This window comes from Myxine glutinosa, chromosome 1, assembly GCF_964187855.1.
Source record: "Myxine glutinosa chromosome 1, kmMyxGlut1.1, whole genome shotgun sequence".
Taxonomy (NCBI): Eukaryota; Metazoa; Chordata; class Myxini; order Myxiniformes; family Myxinidae; genus Myxine; species Myxine glutinosa.
In genome coordinates this window covers 398222503-398246855 of record NC_136261.1, presented here as the reverse complement: position 1 = coordinate 398246855, position 24353 = coordinate 398222503, and the positions used below count along the sequence as shown (strand labels likewise).

The 24353-nt window shown below is 48.0% G+C and overlaps 1 protein-coding gene across 1 annotated transcript in view; it reads right to left on the bottom strand.

Annotated features, from left to right (window-relative positions):
• Positions 1 to 24353, bottom strand: part of LOC137416880 (uncharacterized) — a 101725-nt gene that overhangs the window by 58378 nt on the left and 18994 nt on the right. The window lies entirely within an intron of this gene.

Genomic DNA, 24353 nt, shown 5'->3' with positions numbered 1-24353 from the left:
GCAGTGGTAAGCCACTCCCCTCGAGCCCCGATTGGCGGCTCATGCTTAACGATGGCTCCTCCTCCACCTTCCTTCGGCCTTGGTCGACTTGTTCAGACCTGCCGCGTTGTATTTCGGCACCAAGGCCAAACCAAAGCCCCATAAGGACACCTAATTTTCACTGGCCTACTCAACGCAAAACTAACACAGGAAAGGACTACACTTACATTTACTAAGAAATAACTGAACTTAAGCGACGCTACATGTTGTAGTGTAACTAACTAGGAGGGGAAATTAACCTTTATCACAAAACCGCAACACTACACCCCTCCCTCGTAAGACTCGTCCCCGAGTCGAAACCACCAACGGAATGACCGGTAGAGAATGACATGCAAAATTAACCTTACTCTTACATGTGACACATAGATGTGGTTCCCCCTAGCATTTACTCTGATCCGTGTTTGCGACAATTTTAAAACACTAGATATGTCCATCCTATTGCGTTGTACAGCTTCATAACAGATTCACGCCCACAACTACCCGAGTATTTCCGGAATTTTCAAACTAAACACATAGCCGGTGGGCAGCATTCTTATATTTACAAGCACAAAACTTAATTTTATATACAATTCTATGACCCAGGACCTGTCCTTTTTGGGAAGAGAAGATTGGAGGGGAGAGAAAACACAGCAAAATCACACTCATAAATCATGACACTTGCTGCTTGCTTCTTGCATCTTGCTTCTTCTGTGTGCATATATCAAACCGGCTAGCCCCTGGACCAGCATACAGGCCATTTTAATCTTCAGGGCTATCTAAACTTACACATCTGCTGATGCCTAGCACACCATAATAAAATGCACAAAAAATGCTTTTATTTTGCCAGCAGGGCCAACCTCATGTGGTCCAACTGTGTGACATTAATGCCACTCAAACAAGTGGTCTGAAGGTGCAAGATGATTTTGCAGCAAAATGCTGCACAGCAGAGGTGCAAGGCCACAAGGCTTGTGGTCCATGAGTGTAGCAAGGTGCAGCAAAGGGGTTGGCAGCAAAGTGCGGCACATGCACAACAATGGTGCAGCAAAATGAATTGGCAGCAGAGTGCTGCACAGTTCGGCTGCACAGATGTGGCAAGGTGCAGAAGGGATGCTGTACAGGTCGATGGTGCTGCACAGTTCCACCTCCAAAATGGTCCTGGGGTGGGGGGAGAGACAAGGCACAACAAGCAAAGCAGAAAGCACACAGTGGCACAAAGAACAACAAGGCAATGCGGTGCGAGGGACGCGGAAGTGCGAGCAGAGCAGGCTCATCCCTAACCGTCCGTACCCCCCACCGTCGGCTTCACTGCCCTCACCCTCCTTGTATTTACAATCCGTCTCTACGTCTTGTCTCCCATATCCCCCTCTAATTTCGAATTCGTCTCCCAATCCCTCCTAGGAAGGAAGGAATGGAACAAACAACAATGTCACATTACGTCGTGATGCCTCTCACTCTTCAAATGGCTTACAGAGCCCTGGTGTGGAGCTTCGTCCTCCTCGGTGATTGGCTGTGGATGGTGCGAAGGGATTTCTCATCCTAACTACACCACTGACATTTACTTTTAAACTACCCGGGGTCGTACCCTGCCAATCGGCCTCTTTAAACTATGTGGTTCTAAGAACCCGAATTCCCATTGCCCACTCTGTGGTGCTCTCCAAAATTTGGGTCTAATTCCCAACGAACTTTCATACTGTGCCCTCGCACAATTTCGGGGCTGGGTCGTGTGGCCCTACCAGCAGGTCTACCTACCTGCGCACCTCCGCCACTGAAGTCGCCATCCGAGCTTACCTGCTCCTGCGACTACTGAACTGGGGAAGGCCCTTCATGGCACTTTACCCCCTGATGACCACCTTGGCATTGGGCAACCCGGGTCGTTCCTTTGGATCCTCGGGCCCCACTCACACTACAACTAACCGGCTCCCAGAGCCTACCTGCAGCCTCACCTGGCTGAAAAACTACCAGTGGCAGAGGGCCCCAATAACCATATGCACCAATTAAGCCACATGCCCAGCCATTCCACATACTCATGCACCCAACAAAACACTTCGTTTCCACTACCCGCACCACAGGTGTCAATATCCATACAAATTTTGCCTATACCCTCTACCTGGCTTTACACTACCCACCCCGGGCGTCCGTGAATGGGTTCCACCTCCCCCCCATTCACTCCTTCGCACCATGCATTCCACACCTTTTACTTCCAACACCAAGCATTCCACACCACTTATCTCGCACACCATTTTTCTTCGCACACCTTTTGTGCTCACACACCACTTTCCATACACATCAACACAATTCCATTTGTTTTCCACACACAACTCCTCACACACACAGCATCATCTATCTAACTACTTCCCCTAAAACTCGTGCTTCCCTCGTCATCCCTTTACACTATGCACTCCCTTTTTCTTTATCATCCATCTAAGCTACCTACGTCCCCGCTACCGTACAGGTGTCACGACTTAAATCTTGTCCCTACTGTCTGCTAATCCCTAACAATTATCCTAGCCCTCCCTCGGCTAGCTTCGGTGCCCCATGGAGGTAACCATTGCTGGCACCTCCATGTGCCTATCACTGCCATCCCCATAAACTAATGCTCATGGGCCCTGTGTGTGACGAATGGTGACATCACCATTCCCCCACGTGGGGTACACTACTCTCATCAGTCCACTACACTCGAGCCTCAACAGGTGGATGTACATTGTCACAGCTCGACCTCGAAGGGCTGAGCGATCCATTTGGGTGGTTGGTCGCCTGTATGGGGTGTCCGTCCGGCATTTACGATCCAAGGGAGGAGGTATGGATTGGCTGAGGTGCAGGGCCCCATCCCGGTGCGGGGCCTCGTGGTCCCACGCACAATGACCCAACCGGCCACGGTCGGAGCACTGCACCTGACAAGGTGCGCGGCTCCGAAATCTCCTACCTCCCCTTGAACCTCGCCGATTGCCTTTGCCGCCACGGCACGACACCAACCATACAGTGCGGGGTCCGGTACGAATCGTGCATGCTGGCCCTTGTGAGACTGATGCGGCACAGATTCCCTCCGGTCCCTGCAGCACACAACTCAACGGGGGCTCGCGTCTGCTATCCGTCCCGCTAAACGCTACCCCGCCGGTCGGTGTCGATGCTTGAGTCGCATCCTCACTACTCGCGACCCACTCTGCACTCGCACACCCAGGCGCCCACGTGCCTCTCACACACTCCATCACTGCACACTCTCCTTCCACATTCTCAGGTGTGCATTCTCCCTCACAGACCGTACTCGTACCTGCACACCTAGGTGCACTCACGCCTTTCACACACTTCAGTACGCACTCTTCTTCTACGCACTCGGCCCTCGCACACTCTTTTTCTACACTCTCGGGTGTGCACTCCTTAGCACACTCAATCATCGCACACCCTGGCATACCCTCTCGCTCACGCTCTGGCGCACACTCTCTCTCATACTTCGTAACACACCCTCTCATACACCACACAATGGACCTTCCGCGAACGCCTGGGTCTCGACTCTGTCCCAAGCGCGCCAAAAACCCGTTCGCGCCAAACACATTCGCGCCATTTTCGCAACTCCGAAAATCTCCTACCTACCTCCCCTTGAACCCGGACCTCCTTTCTCGGCTTTTCCGCCAGCACCTGCAAACTTTTAATTTCGTTAGTAAGCACGGCATCACGGTACAAATGCAGACTTTGCGTGGATTCCATTTCTTTCTCCCGCGATTTAGTTTCTGTTTCTCCCGTCTCTTCGACCCCAATTATTTATTTAATTCCAATTATTTCTTTTTCCACCTCGACAATCGTCGGCGCCCCCGCAATTTTCTTTTCCAACTCAACCCTCGCCGGTGCCCCCAGAATTTCATTGTCCAATTCGGCGATCGTCGGCTCTTCTACACCCCACGTCGCGATTTCCATAGCCCCGGTCAATTTGGCTGTCCTTTGCCCTAGCTCGCTCTCCATGCATTCACCACACTGCTTCACCCTGTCGCGTACCACTGTGACCTCCTTGCTCAACCCGCGCCTAATGTCCTCCCCCACCTTTTTCATGTCCCTTTTTGATTCTGCCCTCAATTTTTCCATATCACACCTTGCTTCGTCTCTCTGGGTGTCCATTTTGTTTTCCAACCCATTTTTCATTTCTCCCAATTCCCGGGTGGATTTGTCACTTTGGGCGTCCATCTTCCCATTCATCTTTTCCATTTCTTCACCCGACTTGACCATAAAGGCCATCATTTGTGTCATAAATAGGCCCATATCCATTGGCACTGCGGGCCCAGCTCTCACCGCCATGTGCGAGGTGCCGCCATTTCCTTTGCCAGCTACTGCACCCTCTTCAGCTTCCTCCACTACCAACTGTCCCTCTTTGTCCTGGGTCATCAATTCTTCCTCTTCTACCCCCACCGGCATTCGACCGCCTTGGCCAGCCATGGTACGAATATAATTTGGATGTTACAAACTAAATTTCGTTCGCTCGTAATTTGGAGCCAATTCGTCCAAAAAAAATTCAGGGTTCAAATCCCACTCCTGACACCAAATTGTTGCGGATTTTCGAAGCCCGTTCCCTTTACAAAGGGGAGATGAAGCCCCTTTTTCTCCTTGGATCTTCGAAACCACGAGACCGAGTCGCCTCTTCCGGGCAAACGTGGAAAAGGGTTTCGGGACAATTTCACACGTACCTCGAGTACCCACGCCGCAGAGGAAGCAGGGATCGAGTCTCGCATGAACCACGCGTAATGGAGTACACCCGAGAGGAATGCGTACCACGTGACTCGTGCTGTTACTTTTCTATAGGAACCCGATTAGAGTGATCTAATTCGTACCATGCGAGACCAATGATGGAAAAGACGAACCAGTCGAATCAGAAGGAGAACAGATTTATTTACACTATTCACAGGAATTGGTAGAAGGAAAGGGACACAGGGCAGAACTTAATCAATCTTATACTTATCCCCAGACAATGGGCCCACTTACACACACAGGGAGATGGAGGAAGAATGTTCGCGCGCCGAATTCGCCTGCTTCGGTCGCTCCAGGAACAGCTCACCCGGCGTGGCCTCTGGCGGTCACAGCACGTATCCCGGCGATGGCAGGCAGGAGGGAAAATCCTCTCGGCGCATATACAGGCAAAGCAGGCAGGAGGAAAATCGTGTGTCTGTGGCCCGATGCGGGTCGTCTTTTACAGCACGATTGATACTGCGCAGAGTGCTGGGAGCAGGGCAAGTTTGTGTACAACGAGGTTATTCAGTTCATACGATATCACTCAATACTGACGCGGGTCCTCCACTCATCTGCTCCGGACCTCAACTGAATTCGTCCCCGATCTGATCTGAGGCGGGGGGCTCTGAGCAGGGTTATATGGCCCCTCCCCAGAGTCTCACTCAAATGTTCCAAACCCCGCCTCTGCCGCAGTGGTAAGTCACTCCCCTCGAGCCCTGATTGGCGGCTCGTGCTTACCGATGGCTCCTCCTCTGCCTTCCTTCGGTCTTGGTGGACTTGTTCAGGCCTGCCGCGTGGTATTTCGGCGCCAATACCAAACCAAAGCGCCATAAGGACACCTAATTTTCAATGGCCTACTCAACGCAAAACTAACACAGGAATGGACTATGCTTACATTTACTGAGAAATAACTGAACTTAAGCGAGGCAACATGTTGTAGTGTAACTAACTAGGAGGGGAAATTAACCTTTATCACAAAACCGCAATATATATATATATGTATGTATGTATGTATGTATGTATGTATATATTGTTACGGTCCGCGGTTAAGGATGTTGTTTGCCGAGCGGAGGCACCGCGGCCTAACAGTTACCCCGATTAACCCTTCCCGGACGTTGGCTGGATCGCGCCACAGATATTCAATATGGAAAAGACTAAAACGACGGATGTGAAGAAAAGGAAGAAGAAGAAGACAAAAAAGGTTGAAAATACTACCAAATTTATTTACTATTTACAGGCTCAAAATAACCAAGGAGAAGGAAGGATAATAAAATAAAATAGACAGAGGGACGGACCAGAAGGACACAGCGAAAATCGCTAGCTTATCCTATGCAGTCTTAATTTATTCCCAGGGACAAAACAAACAGAACAAACTCACGTACACGAATGGGGAAATTGCAGGCAGGAATGACAGGAGGTGGGTGGCTGGAGGGGGAGGAAGGCACGGAGCTGGCTGGAGCTTGATCCTGCACAGGACGTCGGGCTGGACCTCGACGGCCGCCGATGCCACCGATCCTGTCGTGTCCACGGGGTAACGGGTCGGAGCTGCTTGGTGGAGCCAAGCCAACGCTGCTGGTGGGGGGTCTGGCGTGACGGGTTCTCTCTCCCTCTCTCACTAACTCCAGGACTCTTTCTCTCTTGCTTAGTCCAACTCTTCCTCTCTTGCTTTGTCCAACCACTCTTTCTCTCTCTCTTGGTCCAATCACTCCTCACCACCGACAACTCAACACAACCACTGACGACCAACCCCCGCTCTGACCAAAACCACACAACTCAGCCCTTCGCAACTTCTTGCGCGCGCGCCTTTATAGCGCCTCCGGCGATTAAGCCGCCGGCTTTTAGGACACGCCCATCGGTGTGCTCACCTCGGCCCTGCTTGGTCGCGCGACCCTCTGGCTCCGCCCTTGATGACGACGGGCGGGCACGCTTTTCTTCCCCGTCCCGAGCACATGTTCAATGGTGGTTTTGGAGCGAAAACAACCCACAGCTGTAACAAACTGGCAAACTGCCTAGTGCAGTTGGCAATGGAGACTTGGAGGGGATGTAGCTGGAAATTGAGGCTTGGCAATGGAAGTTTTGGGAGTGGGAATGGGGAATGAAAGGAATCTATCTATTTCACTTGGTGCAATGGAGTGTCATTGTAATGGAAGACAAGGCCTTACCCTGATACACATAATAAGGAAATAAACTACTGAACAAGGGTATTATTGTGTCCTTCAATGTATGCTTTATGGAATTAACTACCGGAACGCCCTTTGAACTTTATACACACTGGAGCAAGGAGGGCTCAGACTAAACAATAATTCATAACAATTTACAATACAATACAACACAATCAAAAAAACACAATCCTCATTTCCGCAACAATATATATATATATATATATATATATATATATATATATATATATATATATATATATATATATATATATATATATATATATATATATATATATATATATATATATATACAGTGAAACCTTGACTTACGAGTTTAATTCGTTCTGTGACCGAGCTCGTAACTCAATTTGCTCGTTTCTCAAATTAAATTTCCCCATTAAAATGAATTGAAATGCTATTAATCCGTTCCAGCCCCCCAAAAACCACACCAAATTTTTTTGTGACGTGTTTTTAAATAAGAAAAATGTACTTTATAAATAATAAATAATGTATAAACAAGCACGACCTCGTATATACTGTACATAATAAAAGAGAATGTAAAGAAATAAACTGGTTTTATTAAGTGTATTTACTCACACTCCTCACTGTATTTATTCACTGTATTTACTGACACTGTCAACCACACAAACAACAACTTCTCCATCTCTTCATGGACAGAGGTCCGGAGCTTTGAAATAATCTTAACGCCCTTGGCTGGCGTTATAGCCTTTATCGACTCCTTCTGCTTCAAAATCGTACATATCGTAGAAGTACTACGATCGTACTGCCTCGCCAAGTCGACAACACGCACACCTCGCTCATGTTTTTCGACGATTACGTGTTTTATATCCAAGCACATCAGCCTTTTCTTCTTCTCAGCACTGCCCTTGGCACTCAATTTCTTAGGACCCATGGTTAAAACTAAGAAATTTTCCAAAATAAACAAAATGCGAAAACAAAGCAACAGCGATACGGCAGAGATGCTTGCACGGCAAGATAACCACGTGAACTGAACGCTCGCTGGGCTACCTAGTGGCGGGTGGCATAAGCTCGCTCGCTCGTAACTCAGATCTCGGCTCGCATCACAAAGCAAAAAATCGACCGAGCGACGGCTCGTATCTCGGAAAACTCGTAAGTTGGTGCACTCGTAAGTCAAGGTTTCACTGTATATATATATATATATATACAGTCACGTGAAAAAGTAAGTACACCCCATGTAAAGTTTTGACTTTTTCAACATATTTCAAAATACAGCTATTTGATCTTCATTTCAACAATACTGATAGATAATGGTGATATAATATAACAAATATCATGAAACATTTACATTTTGTAGTCCATTGTATAATTTAAATAAACATAAATGCAAATTTCGCATGTGGAAAAAGTAAGTACACCCCCTTATTTATCACTACTTCAAATACCTAAAATTAGAAGCAGGTGCACCAGGTCAGGTGCAAATGATTAGAACATCGTTAGAGATCGGGGCGAACGGTAGAGGGCGGACTTTAGCATGGCTGGCAGTTACTTGGCCTCGTTCACTCGCTTGGCTGAAATGCGCAAGTTCGTTATAAACATGCCTGGCTGCGCCCGTGTATATTCAACGACCAACTCCTCTTCTTCAATGCTTTGGTGTTGGTTAGCGCGCGCGTTCTCATGCGAGGGTCAAGTTCATCAAGCGGTACAATGCGAGTTCTCTCATCAAGTCCCCTCTCTGCAAGTCCTGCGATGCAAGTCCTGTCGAGGGCTTTTGCGCAGCGGGCTTTATATACGCCCCTCGAACCCTCTGGAACTCACCAGACTCTTCTCACCACGCCCCCTCACGCCACGCCGCTGCCATCACCCTTGAGCTCTGATTGGCGGCTTGTGCTTACCGTCAGCTCCTGACGCCGGTCCACCCTCAACGCCACCCCCACCTTCTTAGGCCTATCTCGTGGTAACTCGCTCCAAATGAACCATGCTTAACAGAATGGATTGCGCCTACAGAGGTAGAATGAGTTGCAGAAGTAGTAGTCAGGTTCACTATGTTTTTTCGTTCAAAATCATGGTAGATTAGCAAACCTATACATTTTTGGAAACGTTATTACATGGAAAATCTGAAAATCAATGTTTACATTTGCCAATTCCGACCAATTCGATTCGACCAATTCGACCAATCGACCAATTCCATTCGACCTATAGGGCCTATTCTGCTGTCTTTACACAACGCAGAACTAACAGAGTAAATGGCCTATTCTCACATATACTGAGACATAACTATACTACAAATGGGCCTACATGTTGCTTGTGTGACTAACTATGGGGGGCAAACCTTTAACATTCATTGATCTTACTGTACACATCTCAAAACTGTAACAATATATATATATATATATCTATATATATATATATCTATATATATATATATATATATATGTGTATATATGTATATTGTTCGAGGAGAAGTGACTTTGGCAGCGATTTCAGCTTCGAGTATCCTTGGGTATGCCTGTATCAGCTTTGCACATCTGGATTTGGGGAGTTTCTCCCATTCTTCCTTGCAGATTTGCTCAAGCTCTATCAAGTTGGATGGGGAGCGTCGGTGAACAGCAATCTTCAATTACAGGGGGGGGGGGGGGTGAGGAAGGAGGGGGTGGAAAGAGAGGGGAAGGAGAAGCTGGAGCTTTCACCTGGCGCGATCTGAGCAGTCTTCAAACCTGCAGGAAATAAATCAAACCGAAGACGGAATTTATGTACAAAAATAAACAGGTTTATTTTACGGCACCCGATAACAAGAACGCGCCGGTAAATACTACAACCCCCGAATGAGCACTCCTACACACAGACTTAGAACATGGACAAATGGAGATGTAATAAAAGAATGGCGTCGTGTCGGCGCGTGCTGCGGGTTATCTCTGTCTGCAGTGTGTCAGGGATCGTCAGGCTCCGAGCGCAGTCGACCGATGCGGCGCCGGTTAGCGGGAACAAGGCCTCGATGCGCCCCCGTTCAATAGACTTCGATAAGACCTCTCGCGCCAAGCAAGTGAGCGGGCGTGCAACCTGCCTCCTCAGCCATGCGATGTACTCCAGGATTCGGCACAGAACTGTGATGCACCCAATGTTCGGATCAGAAAGGAGAGAGGGTCGAGGGTGAAGGAAAGCATGAGGGCAGGAGGTCAGAGCAGAGAAATTGTGAGGGCAATAGCGAACGAGGTCCAGGAACCACTGTCTTTTGCAATGAACAGGGACGAGAGAGAGAAAATGTCAGTCTCCTTCACTCTTGATCAACCCCTCTTGACGTCATCTCTCTCTCTCTCTGCCAATCCCTGCCGGCCAACATCACAGGCTCAATTCCCCACCAATGGCCGCATCACTTCTCTCTCTCATGCCATCGGTCGGTGGCCAATCAGTCTGTCGCTTCTTGCTCCTTGTAATAGGGGTTCCTTCCACCAATCCCAGGGAAGCATCTTGCCCCGTCCTGACCAATCACGAGTCCTGCTGGGCGTGGCTCTTGGCCTGCCTGTGCGATGAGTGTTGCTCTGCAATTTGGTGTTGTAGCTGGCTGCGGCTCCATTGGCAGTGCCACGACCTGGCTTCCGGTGAGTTTTATTGTTATTGTGGCGGAAGGGGAATTTAAGTAGTGTGTGTGGTGTAACTAATGGGCCTAACTTATGTCAATGGTGCGTTGCCATACGGGACAAAGGAATGATCACAGAAGGAACGACGTACAAGGGAATTTTACCCTCATGCCTTAATCTAGTTAACAAGCCCCGCCCTCTCGTGACGGGGACAAAGCCAAGCTTAATCCGACATTGGGGCTACAAAACTTATTACATCGAGATTCCCCATCACGACAACCGGAGCATGATACCCACACAGATCTACCTGAATCTATATATGTCCCGACCCCAAAATTCATAACAGTTTTCTATGTATACCATACAGTTTGATTTGTCGCACAGTCCCTGATTTGTTTAAGATTGGTTGTTGTTGTTTCATATTCAGCCTATGGCTCTCCTGGTTGCTTTGCTGCTTCTGATGCAGTACCCTTATTACAAGTAAGCTTTTTCCGACCTCAGAAGGATGACAGGCTAGTCAACCCATCTGGTGTTATGTCAACGGTACAACACTACAACAGGGGCTCAAACTCCAGCCCTAAACATCTTAAGCCAGCTTCAAGATTGGTTCCACATCTTTTAATGTAAAATATTGTTATGTCTGGTGGGTCGTGATATGTCGAGCAGATAGAGCTGAGTAGGTAACGTGCTTCGAGGTGTCGCGGTAAGGAAAACTACCTGTAATAAGTTCATGTGTAGGCGTTTTGTCGGTTAAGATGTATACTTGTGAATCTACCAGGAGGTTTGAGTGATAAGTAGTGTCGGGATTAAGGAGTAGCGCACCTGTGTGTCCTCACCTGGTTAGCCAAACCTTTGTCCCTTTTGGCACTGCAGACCACATAGACATTCCGACGAATCCTTAGTGCAACACTAAATAACGCCCTCCACCCCTGACATGACTTAGGAAGAGACCAGGCCAGGACACCACCACATGGCCGCCGACATTTACACCTCCGACAGGCCTATCCACCTCGAATAGCACACGCTATGACACCAGGAGCAGGGAGCGGGAGTGAGAGTGACGCAGTGGGCATGCACCTGGGCGAGCCGGCGAGTCGGTGGAGGAGACTGATTGGTTGGCAGTGCGCCAAGGCTGACGTCACCAGCCGGCAGATATTAACGAGCGCCGAACGCCATTTTTCAAGCAGTTCGTGCGCAGAGTTGGGAGAGTTAGTTTGAGAGTTGAGAGTTGAGTTGGATTTTGGAGTTGGAGTAGAGGGCAGTTCTTTTGAGAGTTAAGAGTTGAGTTTGGTTGAGTGAGCAGAGTTGAGTTGCGCAGAGTTGGGTTCGCACAGGAGAGAGTTCATTTTGAGCAGTTGGTTTGAGACGCGGTAGGACTTTGGTCCGAGTGAGTGAGTTGCGCGCAGAAACCCTGGCCCTGGCAGTCTCTAGCGGCACGGGGTTTTCTTCATCTGCCTGGCCCGAGTGGAGTTCGCTGCTTCTGACACATTCCTTTGTTTCGCTTGATCGTCCTTTTGCTTGTCTTTGCTTTTGCTTTTTGCTTGCTTGATCGTCCTTGGCTTTTGTTTTGCTTTTGCCTGTCTTTTTGTGCTTCGTGTGGAGATCGACCTCGTGTGGAGCCGCTGGCCTGCGTTGGACGTGTGGCACTTGGAGTGAGGCCTTGTGGCACTTGGAGTGAGGGACCTCGTGGTGTGCGATCGGGGCTTGTGGAGCTTGGAGCGAGGCCTCGTGGTTACATTGGGGTCGAACGGTGCCGTGTTGGATGGCAGCCAAGAACAGGACGACAAAGACGAGATAAGGCCGCATCCGCGATTACATTTTACACAACGAACGTGTTTCTTTTCCTTAGTTCGCAGTCCCTCGTTTGTATCTGAAGTGTGAGTGGGGACGTCCCGATTAGGATATTTTATTACCGGCGCGTGCATTTTCCTGCCCCTTGCTTTTATTTGAATAAATCCTTCTATTATTTTCTGTACATACTTGAACGCAGTTTCCGGGCGATTAATTTAATAGATAAGGCTGAAGGGCTCTCGCCGCTCCCCTCCATCCCGCGCGCTTGGTGTAGCTTTTTGGTTTTGGAATCCGCCATTGAGTTTTCGCCTCAGGGGCTCAGTCCTTCGCGATCGGCATCCGTGACCACCTGATATTAACCAAAGGCGGTCGCGCGACAATATTTTATTTCTGCAGTAATACATTTTGAACATTCGATGAAAAAAAGGTAAAATACCCATGCTGCAACTCATGCACCGCTTTAAGGGATTGCCATCTTCTGTACGATAAGAGCCATTTGTCTGTGGCTGGGATGTGTATCGTTGGTTATTATCTCCATTTGCGAGTTCAGGAGGTGGAACAGAGTCCTCCCAGGACCAAAACTATCCAACTCCGCTTCGGTAAGGGATCATAGTTCACGGACCCCGCTGTTCAACGTTTTCAGAGTTCCCCGGATTTCTGCCCATGCCCAAATAGTTACTTAGAAGGGTACTTTCTTGGAAGGTGATATTTATTATACAGATTATGTTGCATGATTTCTTTTGCGGATGATATATATTGAAGGAGCTGTGCTCCAACTCGAATCGAAAGAATGGACGTGACAAAAAGCTGGACTTCGTCCGAGTTTCTTTATTGCATCAAACCAACTCGGGTACTCTGAAAAGCCCGTTTATCGGGCAGCATTATATACAAGCACTCGAATATCTCATGCCGGAGCATTTGCCCTTAAAAGGCGCGACTATCGGAGCGCCGCACGATGCCGAGGTGTTCTAAAGCGTCGAACTCGGCTTTGGCCACGGCGAGCTTGGCTGGGTCGAGGCGGCGGGCTCTGGCGTATACCGGCGGGCCCTTAGTTGGTATGTGGTGCTCGATACCATGTCGTACCGTGATGGCCGATAACGTCGGCTGCGTGAGGGCCGGGAACTCCGCGAGCAGGCGAGCACACTCGTTCGCCGCCGGGAGGGCGCATGCTAGCTCGGTCGGCGCGGAGCTGCTCAACGTGCATGCCAGGGAGCTGAAGGTCTCGGCGTTGACGAGGCGACGCCGTTTGACGTCAACCAGCAGCCCGCGTGCGCAGAGGAAGTCGGTGCCCAGCAGAGCCATGGGCACGCTTGCGATCACAAAAGTCCAATGAAAGCGCTGGCTGCCGAAGCAGAGGGTGACATTGCGCGGGCCGAAGGTGCAGATGGCCGATCCGTTGGCCGCCACCAAGGAGGGGCCGCAAACCGCAGACTGCCTGTCCTGATCGGAGGCGGGTATGACACTCAGTTGGGCGCCGGTGTCACACAGGAAGCGCCGTCCTGACGCTTTGTCCCTGATAAAAAGTAAGTTGCCCGTGTGGCCGGCGCTCATGGCTGGTAATGAACGCCGGCCCGGCCGTTTCCCGACTTGCCGAAAGTGCACGGGGGTCGAAATGTCCGGGCCTTTTGTCCAAACCTGGCATGGTAGTAACACCACGCCTGGTCAGGTGTAGGCCCCGGTCGTTGTGTTGGAGGCGGTCGGCACGGCGTAGCGGCCGCCAATTGCGCCGGCAGTTCGGCCGCCGACCGTGCCGGGTGCTCGGGCGCCATGGGCATTGCTTCGGACGGCGGCGGGCTCCAGGTCGCTGCCCCGATGTGTTGGCCTGCCGAGGAGATCTTGTCGGCTTCCCTGGCGAGGGCGCGGGGATCCGTGATCTGCGTGCTTGCCAGGGCGAGGCGTACCTGGCTAGGCAGCTGATGGAGGAACAGCTCTTGAAAAAGAAAATCTGGGGCATGTTCCCCGAGCAACGAGAGCATGTAATCCATTCGCTCGAACGGGCGCGTGTCGCCGAGCTCGGGCAGGTCGAGCAGGCGCCGTGCGCGTTCCGCCGATGAGAGGGCGAAAGCATCGAGGAGGAGCTTCTTGATCGTGCCGTACTTGTCAGCGGCTGGCGGGTGCTGGAGGAGGCTGAGGGCGCGGGCCGCGGTGGCTGAGCCGAGTGCTGCTACCACATGATGGAAGCGGGTGTCGTCGGCGGTGATGCCTCGCAGGGCGAACTGGGAGTCCGCCTGGGCGAACCAAACCGCCGCGTGAGCCTCCCAGAAGGTAGGCAGTTTGAGGGCAACTGCCGTGTCCATGTCGGTAGGTCACCAATGAAGGAGCTGTGCTCCAAGTCGAATCGAAAGAATGGACGTGACAAAAAGCTGGAATTCGTCCGAGTTTCTTTATTGCATCAAATCAACTCGGGTACTCTGAAAAGCCCGTTTATCGGGCAGCATTATATACAAGCACTCGAATATCTTATACCGGAGCGTTTGCCCTTAAAAGGCGCGACTGGGTGTGTCCGGGAGACCTGGGCGAGTCTGGACATGCCTGGGAACGGCGAGACTGGGTGCGCCGGACAGGCCGGGCATGCCTGGACATGCCCGGGAACGGCGAGTCCGGGCATGCCCGGGAAAGGCGAGACTGAGCGTCTCCGGGCGGTCTGGGCGAGCCCGGCACAGCGATTGCTCCGTGGTTGCGTCCTCGGCAGGTGTAAGGTGATTGTGTATGTTCAGCGGCAACCGCTACAATATATATATATATATATATAGATATATATATATATATAATATATATATATATATATATATATATATAAATAATATATATATATATATATATATATATATATATATATATATATATATATATATATATATATATATTGTTACTGATCGCGGTTTAGATGTTATGATGGGCCGAGCGAAGGCTCCGCGACCGAACAGTTACTCCCCGATTAGAACCCAAACGTTGGCCGGATCGCACCGCAGCTAGTCAATAGGGAAAAGACAAAGGCGACACGGATGTGAAGGAGAAGAAGAAGACAAAAAGGTTGGAAATACCACTAAATTTATTCCTACTATTTACATGCTCAAAGTAACCAAGGAGAAGGAAAGATAATAAAATAATATACAGAAGGATCAGAGACACAGTGCAATTATTAGCTTACCTACAGACTTAATTAAATACCCAGGGACAGAACAAACAAAACAAACTCACGTATACAAGAAGGATGGAATGGAATGAATGTTGGAAGGAGGAATGGGAAGGTTCAGCTGGGGCAGATGGTTCGGGCTTGATCCCGCACGGGACGTCGGCTGGACCTCGACGGCCACCGATGCCACCGCTATTTGGTCCCCGCGGGGTAACGGGTTGAAGCTGCCTGGTGGAGTCAACGCTGCTTGTGGAGCCAAAGCTGCTTCTCTGGCTCAGCTCAGGGCGCGTCTGCCGTCTCTGGCGCAACTGCTGGTAATGGCCCTTGGCACCTTCTCTCTCTTGGCCCTGGTGTCTCCTCACCATCGACAACTCAACGCAACCAACACAACCAATGACCACTCGACGCCACCACTTCTCACCACCGACTTCTTACCACCGCAACCAACGCAACCACTGACCCTCCTCTGACGACCAACTCCTCTGGCAACCGACTCACTTGCTTCCTGCGTGCACGCCTTTATAACGCCTCCAGCGATTAAGCCGCCGGCCTTCAGGACACGCCCATCGGGGTGCTCACCTCGGCCCTGGTTGGTCATGCGACCCTGTGGCTCCGCCCTTGATGACGACGGGCGGGCACGCCTTTGTTCCCCTCTATGACGAGGTGGAGACACGCCTTTCTTCTCCGAACCTGCCTCGTGGTCAATGGCGGTTATTGGAGGGGAGGTAATATGGGCAATCGAGGCTCGGCAATGACGAGAGGGGATGTAATATGGGCAATCGAGGCTCGGCAATGACGAAAGGGGATGTGAAGGAAATGGGGATTTTGGGGATGGGAATGAAAGGGGATCTATTCTCTTTCACTGGTGCAATGGAGTACTTCAATTAATGGGAGACACAGCCTTACCCTAAAACATAGAATAAGAGATAACTATCAACAGGGGTATTCTATTACTTGGCTGATGTGTATGCTTGTGGACTAATTATGGGATGCCCTTTCACCTTTACACAGCTCCGGAGGTAGGGGGGCGCAGAATAAACAATAATAATAATAATACAGCACACAATCAAAAAAAAATACAGTCCTCATCTCCGCAACACTATATATATATATATATATATATATATATATATATATATATATATATATATATATATATATATATATATATATATATATATATATATATATATGTTCTCCAGGTAAGTAAAATGTACTTTCTGCATGTGTCTGGGCTTTGATTTCTATCCTTTCCTCTCTCAATTTGCCTTTTCTTTTTTTAGCTGTTAGCTTCTCTTCTCCCTCTCTAATTTAGGCTGGGCCAAATCGGAGGTGATTTTCCTAATTCAATGTAATTTACCTAAAAGTTGTGAGTAAGTATCAGGAACAAAATCATGAAAAAAAATTTCAAAAATATTGACGTTTTACGGTCAGACAGCCCGTTACCATAGCAACAGTTACAGACGACTCAAAAAATGCCTAAATTGACGATTTCTCAAGCTGTGTTTGACCCACAGAGTTGATTCTGGTACCAAAAGATGCAGAATTGAAAGCCAAGGATGATTGGATAGCTTAACAATGTCTGTGACACAATTCAATACCACTTTTATCCAAGAAACTAATTTTTGTCTGAAATTTCAAGCATATTTATGGAAAAAAATTGAAAATTTTGCTTTTTAATCATAGGATAACCATTAATCAAATTAAATTTACTTTAAATTGTCTTTTACAACCTTGTATTGTCCAGTTTTTATAACTGTTATAACGTTTTAGGCATGGATACAAAAGCCAAGACCGTGTTGTGGCTCTTCAAAAAGTGTCCCCCCCATCTTCAATCTACCAGGAAACCAGGGATTCACTGGCCCTTATCCACCAACAGGGGAACTGGTTGTTCTCCAGTATCATGGGTATCACAGACATCTGCAGGAAACCAGCCACCTTCAGTCTAGCAAAAAGGATGCAGTCAAGCTTGTAGTGAAGGACTTGCAGGACCGTCGGCAGCTGGGAGATATCTACACACCCGAAGAGCTGGAAGACATAACCAGTCTCGCTGCATTCATGTCAGTCTTCTACACTAAAGCGTGGTTGACATGTACCAGTGCTGCAGATGCACCATCTAACGACCTGTACCTGATGAAGAACCTCCTCAAGGCTGAGGCCAGTATCGCAAAGAATCCAACAAAGTGGCCTGCCAAATTTCTGTCCTTTGTGACTGTGGCCCGAGAGAAGCTACAAAACCATTTGTGGTACCTCGCAGAGAGATTGGTCTCTTTGGCACTCTTCTCGGACGGAACGTCATCTGACAAGCAGACTATGAGAAGGGCTATGCTCAGGTACCATGGGTCTGCACATAACATGATACAGGAGATGCCAGTCTCACAGCAATTGGGGAGTAAAGCCCTCAAAGACTTTGTTGGTTACGACTCTTGGAGCATGTTTGAACTCTTGGGTATTGACTCCAGTTTTGTCAAGCTCCCCGTTGCACAGTGGCCCACCGCAGACAGCTATCGTCATGGCAAGGAAGTTGTGGCCAAACTCCCAGTTGTCAATGACGCAGCAGAGCGGACACTTGGACTCGCCACAGATTTGAACACTAACAAGGCCCCCACATCTGAGGCGCAGCTCCAGGCTCTATACAGGGTTGTGAAGGGCGTCAGGGAGAAGCTGCATGGACTGGCAACATCCACTGAGGTTGTGACTAAGAAGTCATTGGCCTCCATTGATTACAATTGGGACTAGGTTTTTTATTTTGTTATCAATGTTCAATGTCAGACCTTAAATTTGAGACAAAAAAGATTAATCAATGACAAAAGTTAATTTAAAGTACATTTAATTTGACTATAGCTCTGATTAATGATTATCCTATGATTAAAAAGCAAAATTTTCATTTTTTTTTCAAACAAATGCCTTAAATTTGAGATGAAAATGAGTTTTTGGGATAAAAGTTGTATTGAATTGTGTCACAGACATTGTTAAACTATCCAATCATCCTTGGCTTTCAATTCTGAATCTTTTGGTACCAGAATCAACTCTGGGGGTCACACACAGCCCGAGAAATCATCGATTTTAAGAATATTTTGAGTCGTCTGTAATGGGTTGCTATGGTAACGGGCTGTTTTACCGTAAGACGTCAATATTTTTGAAAAAACATTTCATGGTTTTGTTTCTGTTACCCAGCCACAACTTTTAGGTAAATTACAACCTTGTAGTATGAAAAATTGAGAATCACCCCTGATTTGGCCCAGCTTACTCTCTATTTCTCCGTCCTACCTCACGCCGCATCACGATACAGCCTGCACTAGTTTCTCTCTCTTTCTCTCCCTTTCTTCTTTCTATCTCATCTCTCTTCTTATTTTGTGTAATTTCACTTGTGATAAAAAGAAAGTCTTTTTCATGGCTAATGTATCATCACCTTACTCTCTTCCCCACCCCTCTACCTCCTACTCAGCGATCGATACAGAGGAGATCTTCGAACTATAGCCAATAAAGCAGCCCGAATTTCGCTTGCTTGCTAAAATGGCCGCCGTTCTGCTCCATTGTGGACTTCACCTAATTGAACGCGGTTGCGCACGAGTGGCTGATCTTGCTCCCCTTTACGAGCTTTGGGTACCAGTGCCATACACCGCACACGGGACACGTGATCACCATATCTCCAGTCACGGATCAAGGCAAAAGCAAACCACGTGATCAATAACCACCTCAAGTCACGGTTTCTCGGCGCCAGATTCGTTACATCGGCGCATCGTGGATGGCGTCGTGTAAACAGCCTGAACAAGGACTCACGGGAATTGAATCTACTATAAATGGATCTACTATCATGTCTACTATCTGTCTACATGAAATGAATCTACTATCATGTCTTTCAATCCTGACAAATCTCACACTCTTACAATGTCTCTCCGAAAAGACCGACTGGACAACGCTCCCATCCACTTTCTGAAGAATCCTCTCCAAGAAGTTCTGTCACTCAAGCTTTTGGGTCTCACTATCTGCCATGATCTTTCCTGGGAAAACCACATTTCAAAGCTGGCCTCCAAAGCCAGTCGCCGACTGGGCATCCTCCGTCGTGCGAAGTCCTTCCTTGGCACACCTGAGCTCCTCACCACATAAAGGCTTTCATCCGCAGCTCAATGGACTACTGTACTCCCCTCTGGGCCGGTGCTCCTGCCTCACACCTAGCTCGTCTTCACGCTGTTGAAATGAAAGCATTCAGAATCACTGGAATCCCCAAAATGTTCTTGCAGATCGCACAATATCTGCCATCAACCCCCTTATGGTTAAACTGCCAAAATCGAGACTCTCTATTCAACTTCACTCCTTCGTTCCTCTTTTTTCCCACCTCTGGAACAAACTCCCTCACTCTCTTCAATCCCACTCCGCCCTCCAGGTCTTTAAAACAGCTGTTCACCACCATCTCTTATCTTCCCCCATCCAAAACCTTGATCTTTTCTACCCCCGCTAATTTCACCCCAATTCCACTTTTTTGAAATACCAACTTCTGTCCTGGAAGTCCTTGGTGCCCTTGTTGTTTTATACTTCTCCCACCCCCCCCCCCTTCCCACGCCTCCTCCCCCCAAGCCCTCTCCCTCCCACACATCTCCCTGCTCTCAAATGTTGTGTTTGTGTGCTTCCCCTTCTCTCCCCATCTTGTCTTCCGCTCCCTCTTTTTATATATTTTGTTTGTCTGGTTGATTTGTTTGTGAAGTAAATGTTAGCTCTTTCACGAGCCTCGATTCAGTATACAAAAAAAAAAAAAAAGGTGTATGTGTGCGTCATACTTTTTGACGTCAATTAATTAAGTGCTATTCAAATGTACGTTTGAACCCTTTAGACTGCTGAGACCCATTGGACCTTGGAAGACCCTTTAGCACAGATGACCCAGATGACCTTTAAGACCCAGATGACCCAAAAGACAAAAGTCCTCAAGGACCCAAAAAGTCGTTGATGACCCAAAGGTCCCTGATTACCCAAATCACCCAAAAGTCCCCAAGGACCCAAAAGTCCTTGATGACCCAAAAGTGCACAAGGACCAAAAAGTCCCCAAGGAACCAAAAAGTCCTTGATGACCCAAAAGTCCCCAAATCAGCCAAAAGTCCACAATAGTTATTGATGACCCAAAAGTCCCCAAGGACCCAAGAGTCCATGATGACCCAAAAGTCATTGATGAACCAAAAGACCCTGATGACCCAAAAGTCCCCGAACACCCAAAAGTTCCCAAAGATCAAAAAGGCCCCAATTAAAATTTGGTCCAATGGACCACCGGGCCCCCCCGAGTTGAATAAGTTTTGAACTGACATTTGGTGATCCTTTCATCTTTGTTTTGGCAGACTGCATCGCCTGGAGTGGTCAATGGTCAATTAATTAATGTTTAAATATAAAGATCCTAGTTTCCTTATGTCTATGCCCTCTTACCTATGGCAACTGGGATTGGGGATTTGGGAGAGGAACTTTGAAGCAGGGGGTGGGGGAGAGGAGGGGTGGGGGGGGGGGGGGGAAGAGGGAAAAATATATTTTTTTAAATTAAAAATTATGCCAAACACTAGGGTGGAGTGAAAATAGCCAAAATAAATTCTTTTCGAATTTTAACTCGCTAGATATGCCAAAAGGTGCCATTACATCTATAGAGCACTGTGTTAAAATTGTATTAAAATTGAACAATATTTTGATCTCCCTCAGTAACTTTTTATTTTACTATACTATGCAACATAGTAAAACAGCTCATAGATGCATTCAAATCATAGGTCTATTATAGTTTGTCTCAGAATGTTACAGTCACAGTTACAATGTGAAGTGTGTGAAGTCGCGCTTCGATTCAAACGATGGCATCATCTGTCGCGAGGTGACACGGGCACGGATGAAGCCGTCTCGCCTTTTCTTGCCACACACAGCTTGAGCGGCCTCGGTCACGAGTTTCACAGTCCTTTCCACAGCCTTTGTGTGGCAAGGGAATTTAGGGAAGAGGACAGTTGGGGTGACATCCATCGTGATAATTTCCTTCAGCTCAGGGTCTGACATGCCTCGGATCACGGGAGGCTCCGAGATGGCGCACGCTCCCCAGTCAATTAGGTCGAAGTACTCCACTGCATCAAAGTTGAGTTTAGCGGGGACCTTGAACCGTCGTATCTGTCCAGTAGGCTGTCTGTCTGTTGCTCTGGCTTTCATCACTCGCCGCAAGCCCCATTCTCGTATTTGAGGTCGATGGTCAGTTATCATGGCTAGGAGTATATTTTCCAGATGTGCAAAGTACGCGTTGCAGTGCATAACAGGGTCAATGATCTTCTTGTGTTTAGCGCTAAGGTATCGTGACTTGACGATCATCTGGTGGTGTGCCTGGCTCCATCTTTGCATGATGAGTGGACTTTGATGGAAAACCACATTGGAGCATACACTCGAATGATATATGTCACGATGGTTTTCAACTTCTCGGGTGGTGTCTTGATGCTGACGTACAGTCGGAGTATTCTATTAGCTGTTGTAAGCCACCGAGAGTGATTCAGGCATCCAGGGTTTCGTAGGGCCAGATCGACGCTGCATTCACCTTCGCTAATGCCATTGCACATTTCCAAGAGATATCGCTGGTCTGTACTCCAGTCTCTCGGGTCCACATTCGGCAATGCCTGACTCAGTTTCACTGGCGTAAACGATGTTACAGGCTGTTCGTTACACGTTGATAGACGTTTTCCGATGGGTCCTGAGAATCCACGCAGGCCTGTAGTTGTGCCGTCGAGTTCCTCGAACAGATGCCGCAGCGGAAGTTCATTGGCATGAAGAAGACATACCAGCCACTGCAGTGGACGATTGAAGGTTTCTTCCAGTTGTCGTATAACACCTCCTGTATGTCCCGTATTCACGTTAGTGCCGTCACACCCGACTACATTGATATCCTCTGTCTTCACATTCCATTCCTTCAGACTAGCGACTAAAGACTCTGCAATGCTTTTGCTGGATCCTGATGATGGAGTTGTGTGGCTGAAGTACGATGAACCGGGTTCTGCGATGATGCCGACGTGTTCTTCTTTGACTGTTGTTCGGTGATTCTTGTTGTCAGTGCCGTGAACCTGAGTCAGGGAGTTATCCTTTCTGCCATCAAAGTATAGTCCCTCTATGACGGTGCAGACATCACTTTGAAGTTCTTCTCGAGTTTTGCTACATTCTCTGGGGATCTTGCTGCGATCAATTATTTTAGAACGGTCTTTTGGTGAAACTACGCCGAGATCGTGCAGAACTGATGTAGCTAATATAGCAGCTGATCTGTCAGAGACGCCAGTTCGGTCGCAGGCTTTAGCGAGCGAAGGTAGTGAGATCGTCATTTGTTGCTGTTGTCGAACCAGTTTTGGTGTGCTCTGGAGATTAACTGATTCAGAAATATACTCATCGTCAGTCGCGCTATCCACGTAGTCTTCTTCGCTTTCATCATACGTAAAAGCAATCTGACTTTTGGCATCTTCGTAGTGAGTTTTCATTCGTTTGAGATTGGTCTCTTCTCTTTCCGCTCTCCTCTTCAATCTTGATGTCTCTTCTTGATCTATTCCGCCAATTACCATGTTCCTCGGTCCTCTCTGGTCTTGAAGGAACTCTCGCTCTTTTTGCGGCACTTTATGTTCTTTCAAGCAGTTACAGTTAGACACCATGTCAGAACATTTACATTTGCTAAGATCAAACAGATTGTTAGATTTGTCGAGAAAGTCTGTGAGTCGTTGTTTGTAGGTGGGTTGATCCTTTCTTCCCTTGTAGACTTTTAGGATTGAATTGTACTTGTCATGGAAAGATCTGAGTTTTTCAATCGCTTGCGCGTGCGATACCGTTGGAAGAGAGGCCGTTTCCCATACCTCTTGAATTTCATAGCACAGTTTGTGAGATATGTCACCAAATGAACAGTATTTGCCATTCTCCGTCCTAAGCTGTTGCCGAGATTGAAGGTATCCTTTCATGACATCAGCGTACGTTGGGAGAACGTTAGTTTGGATGTTTCTTGGAGCTCCAAATATCACACATGTAACCTGATCTCTTGTGACCGCCATCGTTCTAAAAACAAACAAAAACAACTTATTACAGGCTTAACTTAGGGTTCCCCAGACAGACAGACAGACAGCACAAACAACACGAACTCACTCACACGAATTGAAGGGGAGTGGCAGGAGTGCAGCAATCGCCCAAGTGCAGCAAATCGTCTCATCTGGCATAAATAGTCCCAGCCAGTGCTAATATAAACGGGGTGCGTATCACTATGCAGCTCACCAAACCACCCCCGTCGGTGACGCTCCTCAGTCCTGGTTGGCTGGCTGAGGGCTTTGTGGCCACGCCTTTGATGATGCGGGGGTGGGCCACACCCTGTTCTGGCGCCCCCCTTCTTCTCCAAGTCACCTCGTGGTTAATGGCGGATCAAAGCATGTATCACGAAATGCGATATATGTCGAAATGCGATAATATGCCAAAATTTCAATCAGATTGAGGGCGATGAAGGAGTGGTCAGAAATAATTATAATTTTGCAGGATTGTTTCTATGGTCATTTGGCACATGTCCCATATACTAGCTTATAAAAAAATTTAAAATGATATTTTTACTCCACCCTACCAAACACCCTCAGTACACCACTGGTGAGCACGTCTATAAAGTTTGTACTGCAACATTTGTAAAACAGTAGTTAGAACATCATCTAATCAAATATAACAATAATTATTCAGACGGTGTATTTCTCAGCTGGGCCTCTCTCAATGGCAATGACTGGAGTTATACTGGTGCAGAATCCTTTGTTATAATTTGTTTCTCCAGTTAAATATTTACAGATACTCTCTGAGAGCGTGTTATCTCGTGCTCAACCGAGACCATCGCAGTTTGGCAAGGCCACACCCTTCCCCACGGCTACTCGATCAAGCCTGAACCTTGCTATGCGCATGTGCAGATAAGAAAGTGTGTCACCTGTACAGTGTGTTTGACTGACGTCTTTCTGACGATTTATAGTGACTGCATTTTTGTCT